The sequence below is a fragment of the Mesoplodon bidens genome (assembly GCF_964165515.1).
Source record: "Mesoplodon bidens genome assembly, contig: HAP1_SCAFFOLD_190, whole genome shotgun sequence".
NCBI lineage: Eukaryota > Metazoa > Chordata > Mammalia > Artiodactyla > Ziphiidae > Mesoplodon > Mesoplodon bidens.
The window spans coordinates 185,143-202,099 of NW_027671870.1; the positions used below are offsets into that span (position 1 = coordinate 185,143).

The window sequence follows — 16,957 nt, forward strand, 5'->3', positions numbered from 1 at the left end:
AATGTGGGAATAATATATAGAAATACTTAAGTGACATCAAGATAAAATGCCATATATATATATGTATATATATATGTGTGTGTATATATATATATATATATATATATATCATTACTGATGTAGAATCTTTGTTTAAAGACAATAACTTCAATAGCAGAGGGCACTTTACCATTGCAGGCTTCAGATAACCTCTATATTTCTCAGATTTCATGCTAAATCATAAAATGTGCCATATTGTGTCTGAAGCTATTTTTTCAACAGTCCATTTTCTTAAGTGAACTAACAAAGCAGTAAATACTGAGGAACATTTTGGCTCCCAAATCCTAAAGCCATTCTGATTATGCCTGGATGATCATGGGGACATCACTGGAACTACCAGAGGACTGGCTGAAATACCAGTGTTCTGGCCAGCTTATAAATTAGAAATTATACAGAATCCAATTTTATTTTTTTGTTAAGTAGTTCCTATGAGGCTTTTGGGATGTCAGTGTAAAGTCCTTTGATGTGTAATCTTTATCCATTAGATAGGGAACAATGCCAATCCCCGTCATAAATACTTTCACAATCTAACACTGAAAATCCAATGTAGGGCATAGGACCTGCAAATAGGATATGAATCACACACATCCATCCACTCATTCAGACAATCCACAAATATTCATTTTTAAGTCTACTATATGCCAATAATGTACCGGGCTCGAAGATGCTACACCATGCTAAATGCTGAAACAGACATACTCAGTTCTGGCCCTCCTGGAACTTATGACCTACAGAAGTGCCTTCATTGTAAATGGTCAGGTCTCAGCCAATGCTATTATCATCAGCAGGTGACCAGATGATAGAGCTTGCTTTCTAAACAAGCTCCACACTCTTTGCTTTCAACATTTTTGCATTCCTTCAAGGCACAGAATCCAGTGGTCAGTTTCTCCCAGTTAGTGAGGTTTGGGGAAAATGTACCCAGTGAACAATGCCTTGCAGCCTCACTCTTTCCTCACACTCCCCTCTGTGCTCTTGAGCTAAAGAGACCCGGATTCAAGTCACTTGCTCTAACCTTATTAATTTAAAATAGGGCTGCTCCTGCTTTGAGGATTTCCACTGGACCAACACAGTAGCAAAGCAGCACTGAATCAGAAGCAGGTAAATTTCAAAATGACAGCTCTAAAAATATCCACTCTCCTTTTGTTCTCCTCCTATCCCTTTGCTCTGAACACCTCTGCCCTGAGGCTTTGCCTTTACCCTCCTCTGATTACTGCTCCAAAAGGGTTTCCAAGAGCGGGGAGTATTTATGGTTTCATTTGCTCCCAAGTCCTTGGTGGAAAAGGATGCTTGCTTCCTGATTCTTACCAATTCCACATTCACATCGTTAACACAAAAATCATCATTTAAAAGAAAAATTTCCTCAGCTTCATATATCTTCTGGGCCAACACTGAAAGAATATTTTCAAAGAAACAATATCCTCTCTCCTTTGCTTTTCTGAGTTTCACGTTCTTACCTCCAGTCTCATCTTCAACCCTTATTACGGGATGCCTCACAAAAATAGAAGAAAGTTCTTTGTGCTTTCCCTGTACCAGCCAATTACTCTAATTTCTTCTATCTCTAACGAACAGAATGCAAAATCAACACAAAGCCTGATTATGCGACCTCTTCCAAGGGAAAGATCTGAGACTTGTCTATTTACTAATGAAGCTCAGTGTGTATTAAGGGTTGACTGAAGCAATCATCAGGAATTTTCATCCCTTAAATTAGTGTTTTCCACCAGATGCACATCTTTCATTTCGGATAATATAACTTTTAAGCTCAGGATACAACTGGACAAAAGAAAAGAAAAAAAGGTAACCAACACAACATCTGCAGTAATAACACACTAACAGCTATCATCCTTCCCTGAGGAATTCAGCCTACTTTATGGACACAATTTAGTACAAACTCATAAGAAAGCTAACAAAACCGAAAACCACGTCACAATAGCGTAGCGAGGTAAAGGTCAAAACTTATTACTGCGAGGCCCAGCAGACCATGGCACCTACCGGAAAGAGCACAGGACAGGAAAACCTGGAAGCCTGTATTCCAGTTTTGGTTACTCCTGTAAGCATTAGTAGGATCTGAGTGAACTCAGCCTGCCCTGCTTTTTCCTTTTATAAAAGCCTACATCACCCTCTCAGTAGAGTGAAACGCCACATCTGAAAAGTTGCAGATCTCTTTAGGAAAGAAACAAAACTCACGCTTTCCAACCAAAATGGAATAATTCAGTCAATGGAGACTTAATACAAATCTGCCATAAAGCAACTGTTTACTTGAAATCTATCTTTTGTGGTATAATTTATTGGGGTAAGGAGTGTAAGGAAATCATAATTAGAGTTACCAATTATTCCAGAAATCAAGGTCATTGAGTTCAGATTCCAACTTTGACCTTGACCCAGGCTTACAGAGACGTAACATGTCCCAATACCTCATATCCACCATACATGGGAGAAACAAGGTATGCAGACAGATCCCCTTATGTAGTGGTTTTAATACAGGGTCTCAGATTCGTTGCCATTCTTCGCATCCAGATGGGGCCATTTTCCCTTGAATTTAGGCAGGCTTTCCATGGCTTCAAACAATAGAGCAGGGGTCAGTAAATTATGGCTGGCGGGCCAACTCTAGCCCTCTACCCGCTTTTACAAATGAAGCCTTATTGGAACACAGCCATGTTCCTCAGTATATGTATTGTTTCTCTCTGTTTTCACATCACAGCAGCAGAGCTAAGTCGTTGCAAAGGAGACAGTATGGCTTGTAAAGCCTAAACTATTGAGGGTCTGACACTTTATGGAAAAAGGTCTCCAACGCCTGCAATAGTATATAATGAAAGTGATGCTATGTGACATCTAAGACTAGGTCATAAAAGGTCATGCAGCTTTTGCATGATTCTCGTGGAATGCTGTGACTCTGGACACTCATTCTTGGGCTACTCTATCTTGAATCCTAACTACCACGTTATGAGAAGTCCAAGCCACATGGGCAGCCATCTATAGGCACTCCAGGCAACAGTCCTTGTTGGGCCCAGTCTTCAAGTCATCCCATCTCAAGAGCCAGACATGGGAATTAAAATTATCTAGATGATTCCAGCCCCAGCCATTTCAATCCTCATGAGCTGAGGTTTCAGATATCAGTCATGGAGTAGAGACAAGCCATCTCCTCTGTGTACTCTTTGAACTGCTGACCCACAGAATCTGAGCACATGTTAAAATGTTTGTTTGTTTCACCACTAAGTTTGGACTTCTTTATTATGTAGCAATAGACAACTAGAGCACTGTGTACACAGGAGATCTACATTTCACAGAGCACATACTTTTAGATGTGAATGTTGACTGCTCAATTTCTAAGAAGAACGTACACACACACATAGGTACAAAATGTTTATGTATATGTAAATATTAGACCTATATAAACTAATCTATATTATCCATAAAATGAGGGGCCCTTGATAATGGCTAACATTTCTTTTTGGTATTTATTGTGTTCCAAGAACTGATAAATTCTTGCATTGTATGAATTTTCTCTTTTAACCCTCATAACAACTCGCTGAGAGAAGTAATGTTATCTCTATTTTATAGATGAGAAAACTGAGGCAAAAACAGATAACATGTTCAAGAGAACTCAACAAGTAAATTTTAGAGTCAAGATTTGAACCCGAGTTCTCAAGTTTTAGATCGCTTACTCATGGTCACCAAGCTATATACTGAGGAAGGGGATGAATGCTGAAGCCATCACCTCATGCTCAAGTAGTTAGACAGAAACTTAGCAGGTATGGTTGAAAGAAGACAGGACTTGGAGTCGTAAGTCCAGAGCCTGAGTGATGAAATGAATTCTCCTCTCATCTAGATACAGGTTTGTTTTTAGAAAATGAAGAAGATCACTGCATATTTTGATTATTAATTTCTGTACTTAATGATGACCAAAGAGTGGAAGTTTACCAGGGAGCTATTTTGCAAAGACATAAATTATTGATTCAAAATCAAACTTTTATTATAAATTATTGAGTCAAAATCAAACCTTTATTAAGTCTCCCTTGCATCAGAAATCTTTCCCACTCTTCATTTCTTTTTAAACCCTTTCCTGTCTACTCTTGGCCAAAGCTTGAAGGCTACCTTAACATTTGGAAATAAAATAATGAAATAGTCATAACACAGCAATTCCAATGCCTATTGAAACAGAAGCTCTAAGTAATTTTTCAGATAATTTAGGAAATTAAAAATATTTACATCATAGATGCAAAGACAGAAGTTATTTGTGTAATAAAATAAATGGTGAGACAAAAAGTTTCTGGTCAAGTAGATTTGTTTAAATATGAACACTAATCTGAGTTCTACCCCTGTGCTAAAACCCAGTGACAGGTTGCATACAGCTTCTAAAAGGATAGTTCAGTGCATTGGGTCAAATTCATGCCCTAAAATGTGGTATTATTAATAGTAATAGAAGACAGAGTGTGACTGTCTTCTGTGGGACATAGATGAAGACCCCAAGATAGACAATATCAAGGACAAGTTATGTAGAATAAGGTATTATCTCAGTCCTTGGAACATGTCATCCAGGATAGAATAAGAAGTAGATTTATTATCAAGTACATGAAGACAGAGACAGTAAACAATGAGTGGTAGTTGGTTAAAATAGACAGGTTTTAGAAGTAGAGGCACGGATGTAGAAAACAAACTTAGGGTTACCAGGGGATTGTGGAGGGGAGGCTAAACTGGAAGATTGGGACTGAAATATACACACTACTCTACATAAAATGGATAACTAATAAGAACCTGCTCTTCTTATTAGCACAGGAAACTCCACTCAGTACTCTGTAATGGGCTATTTGGAAACGACTCTAAAAAAAAATAAAAGTGGGGCTTCCCTGGTGACGCAGTGGTTGAGAGTCCGCCTGCCGAGGCAGGGGACACGGGTTTGTGCCACAGTCCGGGAAGATTCCACATGCCTCGGAGCGGCTGGGCCCGTGAGCCAAGGCCAATGAGCCTGCGCGTCCGAAGAGTGTGCTCCACAACGGGAGAGGCCACAACAGTGAGAGGCCCACGTGATGCAAAAAAAAAAAAAAAAAAAAAGTGGGTATATGTACATGTATAACTGATTCACTTTGCTGTACACCTGAAACTAACAACACTGTAAATCAACTATACTCCAATAAAAATTTTCTAAAAAATAGGTTTTAAGAACCATAGTCAGGGAGCAGTGTGGATTGGAAAGACCTGGCAAGAAATATTTCTACATCCTCAGACAGTGCTCCCCAAGCTGGCTATTGCAAGTGTGAGCACTTGAGAGATCTTTGACCTAAGGAGGACATGAGATTAACAATCGATCACAATGTGCATGAATTATTCTCCTCAGTGCTATCAGAAAACAGATGGCATCCTAGAGCAAGGGTCAGCAGATGTTTTCTGTAAAGGGTCAGATAGGAAATATTTTGGATTTTGTGTACCATACATCTCCGTGCAACTGCCCATCTGCTACTGTAGCAAAGAAACCGCCATGCACAATACGTTAATGAATGGGTGCGGCTGTGTTCAAGCAAAACATTATGTACAAAACCAGGAGTCAAGCGAGATCTGATCAGTGGGCCAGAGTTTGCGGACCCCAGTTCTGGGTCAGTGTTCACAGCTGAATGAGTCATGAGGCCTTAAGTTCCAGTTCTCATTGTACTACTTTCTACCTGGGTGAACTTGGGTTCATCCTTTTATTTATATGGGCCACTATATTAGTCAAGCTTCTCCAGAAAAACAGAACCAACAGCAGGTGTATACAATGTGCCCATATATATTGATAGATGTAGATCTAGATATTGATATTGATACCTATATCTATATCCATATCTATATAAAGATAAAGAAAGAGAGAGAGATTTTAAACAAATGGTTCACACAATAATAGAGGCTTGGTAAATTCAAAATCTGCAGGTTAGGCTGTCTAGAGACTCTAGGAAGAGTTGCAGTTCAATTTCTGTAAGTCTTCTGGCAGAATTCCTTTTTGCAACAGGGAAGTCAGTCTTTGTTTTATTAAGAGCTTTAACTGATTGGATGAGGCCCACCCATATTATGGAGGATAATCTGCTTTACTCAAAGTCCACCACCAATTTAAATATGAATTTCATCCAAAAACACCATCACAGGGACTACCCTGGTGGAACAGTGGTTAAGGATCCACCTGCCAAAGCAGGGGACACGGGTTTGAGCCCTGGTCTGGGAAGATCCCACATGCCGTGGAGCAAATAAGCCCATGCACCACAGCTACTGAGCCCATGCACCTAGAGCCTATGCTCTGCAACAAGAGAAGACATTGCGATGAGAAGCCCGTGCACCACAACGAAGAGTGGCCCTCGCTTGCTACAAATACAGAAAACCCACGTGCAGCAACGAAGACCCAACACAGCCAAAAATATAAATAAATAAATAATAAAAAATTTTAAAAACACAAAAACGTCATCACAGAAATATCCAGAATAATATTTGACCAAATACCTGGGCATGGTGGTCCAGACAAATTGACATGGAAAATTTACCACCTAAGCCATAGTTTTGTCATCTTTTACTGAGAAATTTGACTTATCTGAACTATTTTCATACCTAGAAGATACTTTCTACAGTATCTGTAGAAACATGATTTGGCTCCAAAAACCATAAGCTAGAGCATTTCATTCCAGGTCCCTCCTCAAATATCCATGATAGGTAGAAATTTGACATCAGTAGTTCTTGAAATCTCCCCAGGTGATTATAATGTGCAACCAGGGCTGAGAATCTGGAGATGTAGAGAGAATTTAAATTGAACTTTAGTTAAACAGTAAAACAAGCTCTGACTCTACTGGCTGGAGCTAGACAAGGGATATGCATTTAGTGGGATGAGAAGATAAAAAACACTAGGGTGTAAATCAAATGCTTTACACCTGTGCTTAGCTAATTGTTACTCAGGTAATTCAGACAATCTTACAGCACCTGAACCCTGAAATTCCTTAGTTCTCTTTAAAAAAATGTAACTCTTCAAGTAACTGAACTCTGAGAATCATGTAAATCATAAAGAAAAAGAAGAAATCTTATTTTCTGAGTTAGTTGATTTCATATACACTGTTTCACTGTCATGATATTAACTAGTTATCTTTCTTTCCATTTTATGTTTGAGGAAAGTAAGGCTTTAAAAATCTCAGTCATTTTCTCAAGGTCACTTGTTAAGTGTGTGGTAGGCAGCATAATGGCTCCTAAAAATGCCCTCACCCTCATCCCTGGAACGTATTAATATGTTACCTTACATGGTGAAGAGGACTTTGCAGATATGACTGAAGTTATAGACATTGAGATAGAAAGATTATCCTGAATTAATTCATGGAACAAATCTAATTGCATGAGTCCTTAAAAGCAGAAAACCATTCCCAACTTTAGAAAGCGAAAGAGAGAGATGTCCTAATAGAACCAGAATCAGAGTGATGCAACATTTTGGGTTTTGTAGGTGGAGAAAGGGGACTCTGAGTTCAGGACTACAAGTGACCGCTGGAAGCAGATAAAGTCCAGGGAACAGAAACACCCCTAAGAGCCTCCAGAAAAGAATGTAGCTCTGCCAACACTTTTTTTTCCTTTTTTAAACATCTATATTGGAGTATAATTGGTTTACAATGGTGTGTTAGTTTCTGCTTCATAACAAAATGAATCAGCTATACATATACATATATCCCCAATCCTCTCCCTCTTGCGTCTCCCTCCCACCCTCCCTTCCCTATCCCAACCCTCTAGGTGGACACAAAGCACAGAGCTGATCTCCCTGTGCTTTGTGGCTACTTCCCACTAGCTATCTATTTTACATTTGGTAGTGTATATATGTCCATGCCACTCTCTCACTTCATCGCAGCTTACCCTTCCCCCTCCCTGTGTCCTCAAGTCCACTCTCTATGGCTGCATCTTTATTCCTGCCCTGCCCCTAGGTTCTTCATAACTATTTTTTTTTATTCCATGTATATGTGTTAGCATATGGTATTTGTTTTTCCCTTTCTGACTTACTTCACTCTGTATGACACTCTCTAGGTCAACCCACCTCACTACAAATAACTCAATTTCATTTCTTTTTATGGCTGAGTAATATTCCATTGTATATAAGGGCCACATTTTTTTTTCAGTACGTAGGCTTCTCACTGTTGCGGCCTCTCCCGTTGCGGAGCACAAGCTCCGGACGTGCCGGCTCAGCAGCCATGGATTATGGGCCCAGCCACTCCGCAGCATGTGGGATCTTCCTGGAGTGGGGCAGGACCCGTGTCCCCTGCATTAGCAGTCAGACTACCAACCACTGCGCCACCAGGGAATCCCTGTGCCACATCTTTATCCATTCGTCTGTCGATCCTGCCAACACTTTTACTTTACTCAATTGAGACCAATGTCAGACTTGTAAGGTAATAAATTTACCTTGTTTGGAGTCACTAAGTTTTTGGTAATTTGTATGAAAGCAATAAAAAACAAATACAGAGGTTCTACAAGAGCCAGGCTATAGTATTTCTGAAATGAATTTAACATTGTGATTGACAGCAACAGCAGCAGCTTCCAAGGGATCCCATCACACACCTGAGGAAAAGCAGCCTAATACAAAGCAGTGACGGCAGCAGGTCACTGCCCCACACTTGGAGTAGAGGGGGACTTGACCTACTGTAGCAGCAGCATAGCCTGAATGGGAACCCATCCTCCTGTGGCCCTAGTCCCATCAACATTAGTCTAGTCTGCTAGCATCTGCTGAGCCAACAGGCCCCACATATACAAACCCTCCAACTCAGCAGCATTAAGTGAGCCAGGCTCAGGGTTTCCTGAAACTCATATCCAATGGCACTGCAAAGCCCAGATATCACCTACAGTTATGAAAACATAAGAAAACAAAAACAGAACACTGGGAACTTCAGAAAGAAAAGGGGAACAATGGAATGGGTGAAAACAAATGGGGTAAATATAAGAGACTATCATTAGCCTCGTGAGTTTCTTAAATACTATATGATGGTCAAAGCAAAAATTATGACATCATGTGATGTGGTTCTCAATGTAGAGAAAGCAAATACTACAGAAAGTCATACTTTAAAACTGGGGAATATTAAGAGACCTAAATGGAAGTAAAATTTTGAAACTTCACTTGAAGTAATAAAACACTGATTGCAGTAGGCTATGGTAAGTTACATATGTATACTGTAATGCCAAAAGCAACCACTAAGAAAAATATACAAACAGTATACACAAATGATTATAAATAAATTAAATTAAAATGGGCTTATTAAAAAATGTTTAAGTAACCCACAAGAAGGCAAAATAAGAGAAACACAAGATTGAGAAACTAAGGTAAAAGACAAAACAAAAAACTAAAATGGTTGACCTAATCTTTAACATAGCAATAATTACATTAACTGTAAATGATCTAAATAACCAAGTCAAAGACTGAGATTGGAAGAGTAGATTAAAATATCACAAGCATGATCCAACTATATACTGTCTATAAGAAGCTTACTTTAAACATCATGATATAGGTAGTTCAGAGTAAAAGGATGAAAATGATATATCATGTGAACGTTAATCAGAAAAAGCAGGAATGGCTAAATTAATATCAGATGAAGTAGATTTCAGAGCAAAGGAAATTATTAGGGGCAAAGAGGGTCATTACGTAAAGATAACAGGAATAATCCACCTAGATGACCTAGTGATACTAAATGTGTGTGCACCAAACCACAGAACTTCAAAATACATGAAGCAAACACTGAAAAAGGTAGTAAAAGGAGAAAATTTTAAATCCACAATTATTATTTGAGACTTCAACACAGCAATTTATAGAACTACCAGACAGAAAAATCAGCAAGGATATGGAAGAACTGAAAACATCATCAATCAACAGGACATAACTGACATTTAAAGAACACACTCAATAAGAGTGGAATACATATTCAAGTGTCTGTGGAACATTCACTCATATACCATATACTGGGCGATAAAAAAACATTAGCAGATTAAAAAGAATTAAAATCATACAGAGTATGTTCTCTAGCCATAATGGAATCAGACTAGAAATCAATAACAGAAAGAGAACAGGAGAATCTTCAATCACATGAAAACTAAACATCACAATTCCAAATAACTCATGGGTAAAAAAGACGGCATCAAGGAAAAATTTTTTAATGCATAGAATAAAAGAAAATGGAGATATAACAGATCAAAGTTTGTGGAATGAAGTGAAATTAATGCTGAAAGGGAAGTTTATAGCACTAAATTCGGAAAGAAAATATTTCAAAGCAATAATCTAATGTTCTATATTACAATAGTAAAAAAGGAATAGGAAAAAACACTAAACAAGCAGAAAGAAGGAAATAATAAAGATGAAACAGAAGTCCATGAAACTGAAAACAGGAAAATGGGAGAGGGGGGGAATCAATGAAACAAAAGGCTGGTTCTTGGAAATAAACAATTTAATCAATAAAGATCTAGCAAGACTGATAAAGGTAAAAAGAGAGATGGCACAAATCACAGCTATCAGAAATGCAACCAGGGATACCATGACATATCCTGCAGGTTAATAAGGGACAAGTTATTATGAACAAGTCTACACTATAAATTCAAAAATGTAGATGAAATGGGCCAATGCTTCTACACCCAAAACTACCAAAACTCAGCCAAGATGAAATAGATAATCTCAATTTTGCTGTAACCATTAGAAACACTGATTTTTCATTTAAAAACTCCCCAAAGAAATATTCAGGCTTAGATGTTTCACTTTTACCCAAGACTTAAAGAATTAAAACCAATTTTACATGATTTGATAAGAAATAGAAGTAGAGGGAACAGTTCCTAATTAATTTTATGAAGCCAGTATTACCTTGATACCAAAACCACACAGGAATAGTATAGAAAGAAGAAAACTACAGACCAATATGTTTTATGAAATTGCCTGTAAAAATCCTCAGCCAGATATTAGCAAATTAAATCCAGAAATATAGAAAAAGAATAATATACCATGATAGGTGGTATTTATTCCAGTTATGCAAAATTGGTTAAATATTTGAAAATCAAACAATGTAATCTACCATATCCAATAGATTAGGGGGGAAAAGTCATGTGATCCTATCCATTAATGCAGAGAAAGCATTTGACAAAATGCAATCCCATTCATGATTTGGCACATATATACAATGAAATATTACTCAGCCATAAAAAGAAACGAAATTGAGCTATTTGTAATGAGGTGGATAGACCTAGAGTCTGTCACACAGAGTGAAGTAAGTCAGAAAGAGAAAGACAAATACCGTATGCTAACACATATATATGGAATTTAAGAAAAAACAAATGTCATGAAGAACCTAGGGGTAAAATAGGAATAAAGACACAGACCTACTTGTGAATGGACTTGAGGATATGGGGAGGGGAAAGGGTAAGCTGTGACAAAGCGAGAGAGAGGCATGGACATATATACACTACCAAACATAAGGTAGATAGCTAGTGGGAAGCAGCCACATAGCACAGGGAGATCAGATCGGTGCTTTGTGACCGCTGGAGGGATAGGAGAGGGAGGGTGGGAGGGAGGGAGACTCAAGAGGGAAGGGATATGGGAACAGATGTATATGTATAAATGATTCACTTTGTTATAAAGCAGAAACTAACACACCATTGTGAAGCAATTATACTCCAATAAAGTTGTAAAAAAATAATAATAAAAAATTAAAAAAAAAGAAGAAAAAAAAAAAACTCCAAGCAAACTAGGAATAGAAAAGGAACATACTGAAACTCATAAAGAGGATCTACAAACAGCCTATACCGACATTATATTTCACTGTGAAAGACTGAATGCTTTCTCTGTAACATCAGAAACAAGGCACCGATATCTGCTCTCACCACTTTTATTAAATATATTAATGGAGGTTCTACTAAGAAAATAAAGCAAAAATAAATAAATACATAAATTTAAAAGTTAAATTTTTAAAACGTTTATTTAAAAGATAAAAGGACTATTCCTACTACGTTGAATAGGAAGGAATATAGCCTACTGAATGTTGAATAGTAATATATCCTATTATATTGCCTAAGGAAAAGTAAAACTGTCTGTATCTGAAGATGAGATGATAATCTAAATGGAGAAAATACCAAGGAATCCACAAAAAGCTTGAGAAATCATATTAGTTTGTAAATGTTTTAGAGTACAAGATCAACACAATTTTATCAAATTATATATTAATAACAAATGTGTAGAAGCTTAAATAAAAATATGTGATGCCATTTACAACGGACCTAAATAAATACTTAAATATAAGCCCAATAAGACATTTATAGGACATCTATACTGAAAATTACAAAATGCTGATGAAGAAAAATTTAAAAGTCCCCAAAAAATAGGGAGACATACCTTGTTCATGGATTAGAAAACACAACATAATAAAGATGTCAATTCTCCCCAAGTTAAGAGGCTTAACATAATTACTCTTAAAATGCCCTCAAGGTTTTTGTGGATATAGACAAGCTTATTCTAAGATTTATATGGTAAGAAGAGGCTAAAGAATAGCTAAAACAATTTGTAAAGGAAGATTAAAATGGGAGGAATTAATCTACACAATTTCAAGATTTTGCAGTCATGATGGAGGGTAGATACACAGATCAATGGAATGGAATGGAGAACCCAGAAATAGACTGACATAAATACATTTAACTTGTTTTTGACCGCAGTGAGAAAGCTTTCAAGGAAGAATAGACTTTTCAAAAAATGGTACTGAAACAGTTGGACATCCCTCGACAAAAACAAACAAACAAAAAATGAACTTTAACCTAAACCTCCACACCTTACACAAAAATTAAATCAAAGTGGATCATAATCTTAAATGTAAAAGCAGGACATTTTTAGAATAAAAAATAGGAGAAAATCTTTGGCATCTAGAACTACGTGAATAATTCTTAGACTTGAGCCGAAAGTATGATCAATAAAAGCAAAAACTGATAAATTGGATCTCATCAAAATGAGTTAAAATGCTTCATAGAAGATCATTTTAAGTGGATGAAAACTCAAATTACACAGTGGGAAAACATATTTGAAAATCCAATGTTAGACAAATGACTTGTATCTATAATATACAAAGAACTCTCCAAAAAACTTTAAAACATCCAACTAGAAAATAGGCAGAAGACAGGAACAGACACTTGATGGAAGAGAATATACGCATGGCAAAGAAGCCCATGAAAAGATGCTCAACATGATTAGCCATTGGGGAAATGCAAATTACAACCATAATGAGATATCAGAGAATAACTAAAATTAAAGTATCGTGACAACATCAAATGCTGGTGTGAGTACATAGAAAAATTATATCACACCACTGGTGGGAAAATAAAATGGTTTAGCCACTCTGAGAAACAGCTTGACAGTCTCTTTTAATCCTAAAATTAGATTCACCCTACAACGCAGTAATTGTGCTCTTGAGCATTTATCCAAAAGAAACAAAAACTTAATTAAGTTCCCACAGAAACTTACACGTCAATGTTCATAGCAGTTTTATTTATAACGCCAAAAACTGGCAACTACCCAAATGTCTTTCAATGGATGAATGTTGAAACAAATTGTGATAAAATCTTATGACTGAATACTACCGAGCAACAAAAAGGAACAAATTATTAATATATGCAGAAATTGAAATGAACTTCAAGGGAATGATGCCGAGGGAAAAATGTTTTAAAGCCAATCTCCGAAGATTAAGTAATTCATGATGATGTTTACACATTATTCTTAAAATAACAAAACTGTGGAGATGGAGAACAGATTAGAAGTTGCCAAGGGTTAGAGATGGGGGTAGATGGTACAGCGGGGGAACTTTGTGAGGTTTGTGTGGTCCCAGTACAAATAATACAGCAATCTTGGTTTTAATCCCTAAAGATGTTTAAAAGTAATTCCTAATAAGAGGTGTCCAGATATTTAGCAATGGCAGCAGATTAGAGGTATAGCTCCCCAACATGACAACTTCAAAACAGATGGTACTAATTCAATGCATATATTAATTTTTAAAAGACCAGTCACAATACTTAAATGGTATATATCTTAACGATACTAGTCTAAGGATCCAGCTATACCAGATGGACTAGCAGGATTTTCTGTACATTCAATCTTATTTAAGACAGTAAATCTTATAATAAAACAGTTAGAAAAAGAAAAAAAAACCAACTACAATTGGATATTCTCATAGGAAGATGAGGTGAAAATATGTAGCAGCGGTTCAAAAGCTTAAGCGGTGGCACCTAAATTTGGCTGCACATTAGAATCATCTGAAGCACTTTTTAAAAACCCTCACACCAACAGTTGGGCATCCTAAACCAATAAAATCATTTTAAATCTCCTCAGACAATGCCAATGTCTAGCCAGAACTGAGAACCAGCGGACTAAGCAGAAGGGGATGTTTCTACAAAGATTTCTTAACAATAAGTCCTTTCACCCAATCAGATTTACCCCCCCACCACCGCCGCAACTGGGTAAAGAAGGCTAGATGTTGTCCATACTTGCTTAGCTTTAATTAGCACTTGTGACTTGCCCAAAACCTAGATCATGTTTCCCCTAAATTTCATGTTATTCCCTAAGTTTTTCAAATCCAGGGCTAAGGGGTTTGCCAGGATGAGATTTTAAATGCTCACACAGGGGAAGTCCCTGGCAAACCAGGACAGAGGTCACTTTACATTGAAATGTAAGCATCCTAAATAACCCTGCCACTGCTCCCAGATACTAGTCTGTGCCAACCAGTGGAGAAAAGGCATTCTCCATTACTACCACGGCAAATGCTGCTGTACTTGACTTGGCTACTCCCTAACTTTTCCAGGCGTCACTCCCCTTAACCTGCTGGTGGACGCTTTGGCTAGCTGACAATGCAGATATTTTCAAACTTTAAGGTGAATAAAAATCATCTGGAGGGCCAGTTATAACAGAGATCACTGAGCCCCAATAGAGTTGCTGATTCCATAGGGCTCGGACAGGGGCCTAAAACTTGAGTATCTGACACATTATCAGGGGACGCTGGTAAAGCCGGTCAGGTTGTTACCGAATGCACGTTCGTGTGTCTGAAGCACAGTGAGGCCCAACAAACCGAAAGGTTGGAGTCTGGAGCAGAGAAAGGTTTATTGCAGGATCGAGCAAGGAGAGGGGTGGCCCGTGTTCCAAAACACCCTGAAATCTCCAAAGGATGTCAGCAAAGCATTTTTAAAGGTCAGGTGAGGGAGGGACGTCCCAGGGAATGTGATCAGCTCGTGCATAATCCTCTGATTGGTTGATGTTGAGGCCACAGGACAGGTAACATTATCCATCCTTAGGTGCCAGAAGGTCTGGGGGCTACGTGCTCATGATCATCAAGGAGTTCATTTCTTCCATTGGGTGGTGGTTTTTAGCATCTGAAAACTCAAGAAATATGCCTGAGATACTATTATCTGAGTACTTCAGAGAGGAACTACAGCAGAGGCTATGGGGGATGGGTCTGTCCTAGGAAGGCCCCATAGGGTACTGCTTGCTTACAAGGTGACCATATTTTGAGAACCACTGCTCTAGTGGCTTGGAACGTTAAGAAAGTAATGGAAGAATCCCTATCCAGATCTAGCTTCTAGTATCGCCAGCTATTTTGGTGGGGGGAAGGGTAAGTTTTGTCCTTGCTTGGACTTCTTGTTCACTTATATCAAAGCCTATTTGAGGCCGTGCGCTCGGCAGTCCTGCAGATCTGCCTTTTGCTTCAACAGTGTTTGGAATGAACAGACCCAGGGACGCTCCTTGCTCCAGCCCCCGACCACCCTCCAACCTTTCTTCCTGTCGCAACCTTTGGAATCAGCCACTCAGCTATCCTCAGCCTCCAGGACAGGCCAACACCGTTTTTTGAGCTTAGCTCCTTATCACTGATCAACCACGAGTTCCCAGGTTCGTCAGAATTATTCCATCAAGGTGGCGGCCGCCATCCACCGGCTGTTCAACATGCATCTGTGGACACTTACCTCTCTCTAAGCTTCTATTTCGACAGCAACAGTGGGACTCTGGACAGTGGGGGCCACATTTTTCACCAACTGGCTGAAGAGAAGTGTGAGGGCGCCCAGCGACTCTTGAAAATGCAAACAAAGTGCTGCGGCCGCGCCCTATTCCAGGATGCGCGGAAGCCTTCTCAAGATGAGTGGGGTAAAAACCAGGACACTGTGGAAGCTGCCATTCTTAGGGAGAAGAACCTGAACCAGGCACTATCGGATGTGCGAGCCCTGGGTCCTGCCCGCGCAGACTCCCACCTCTGTGACTTCCTGGAGAGCCGCTTCCTGGAGGAGCAGCTGAAACTCATCAAGAAGATGGGCAACCACCTGACCAACCTCCGCAGGCTGGCTGGTCCGCAGGCTGTGCTGGGCGAGTATCTTTTCGAAAGGCTCACGCTCGAGCACAAACAGGAGTCTCTGAAGTGCAGCGGCCTCTGAGGAGCCCCTCTGGCGTCAGAGCTTCTGCCTGAAGCCCAGCTCTGCAGCCACTAGGCAGCTTTGTAACCGCCCTGGAGCCCTCTCCCAAGCCTTGGACCAAATGGAAACAATAACGCTTTTTGCAGAAGGAAAAAAAAAAGCCTATTTGAAACACAAACAGAATAAAGAGAAAAAAAGAAATATATATATATATATATTCATGTTCTTTTAACATATGAATTGCCCCACTTTATCTGTGTGAAATACGTTTGTTCCCGTTATTGGGCTGGTTCTCAAGCTTTGCTGCTCGTATGAATTACCTAAAGAGCTTTTTTTTTTTTTTAGTATTAAATATTTTTTTAAATTAGTTTCTGCTTTATAACAAACTGAATCAGTTATACATATACATCTGTTCCCATATCCCTTCCCCTAAAGAGCTTTTAAGAGAAACTTTGGTGTCTGGGTCCCAGCCCCAGAGATTTTGATTCAGTAGTTCTAGGGAGGAGCCTGGGCACGTGGAGGTCTCAGAGTTCCCCAGGTG

At 38.8% G+C, this 16,957-nt stretch overlaps 1 long non-coding RNA gene across 1 annotated transcript; it reads left to right on the top strand.

Annotated features, from left to right (window-relative positions):
* The first annotated feature begins 1,088 nt into the window (after positions 1-1,088).
* LOC308610889 lies at positions 1,089-15,907 on the top strand. The gene is made up of 3 exons (XR_014014689.1): positions 1,089-1,137; positions 3,598-3,788; positions 15,727-15,907. It is a non-coding gene; the product is annotated as an uncharacterized lncRNA (long non-coding RNA).
* Positions 15,908-16,957: the final 1,050 nt, after the last annotated feature.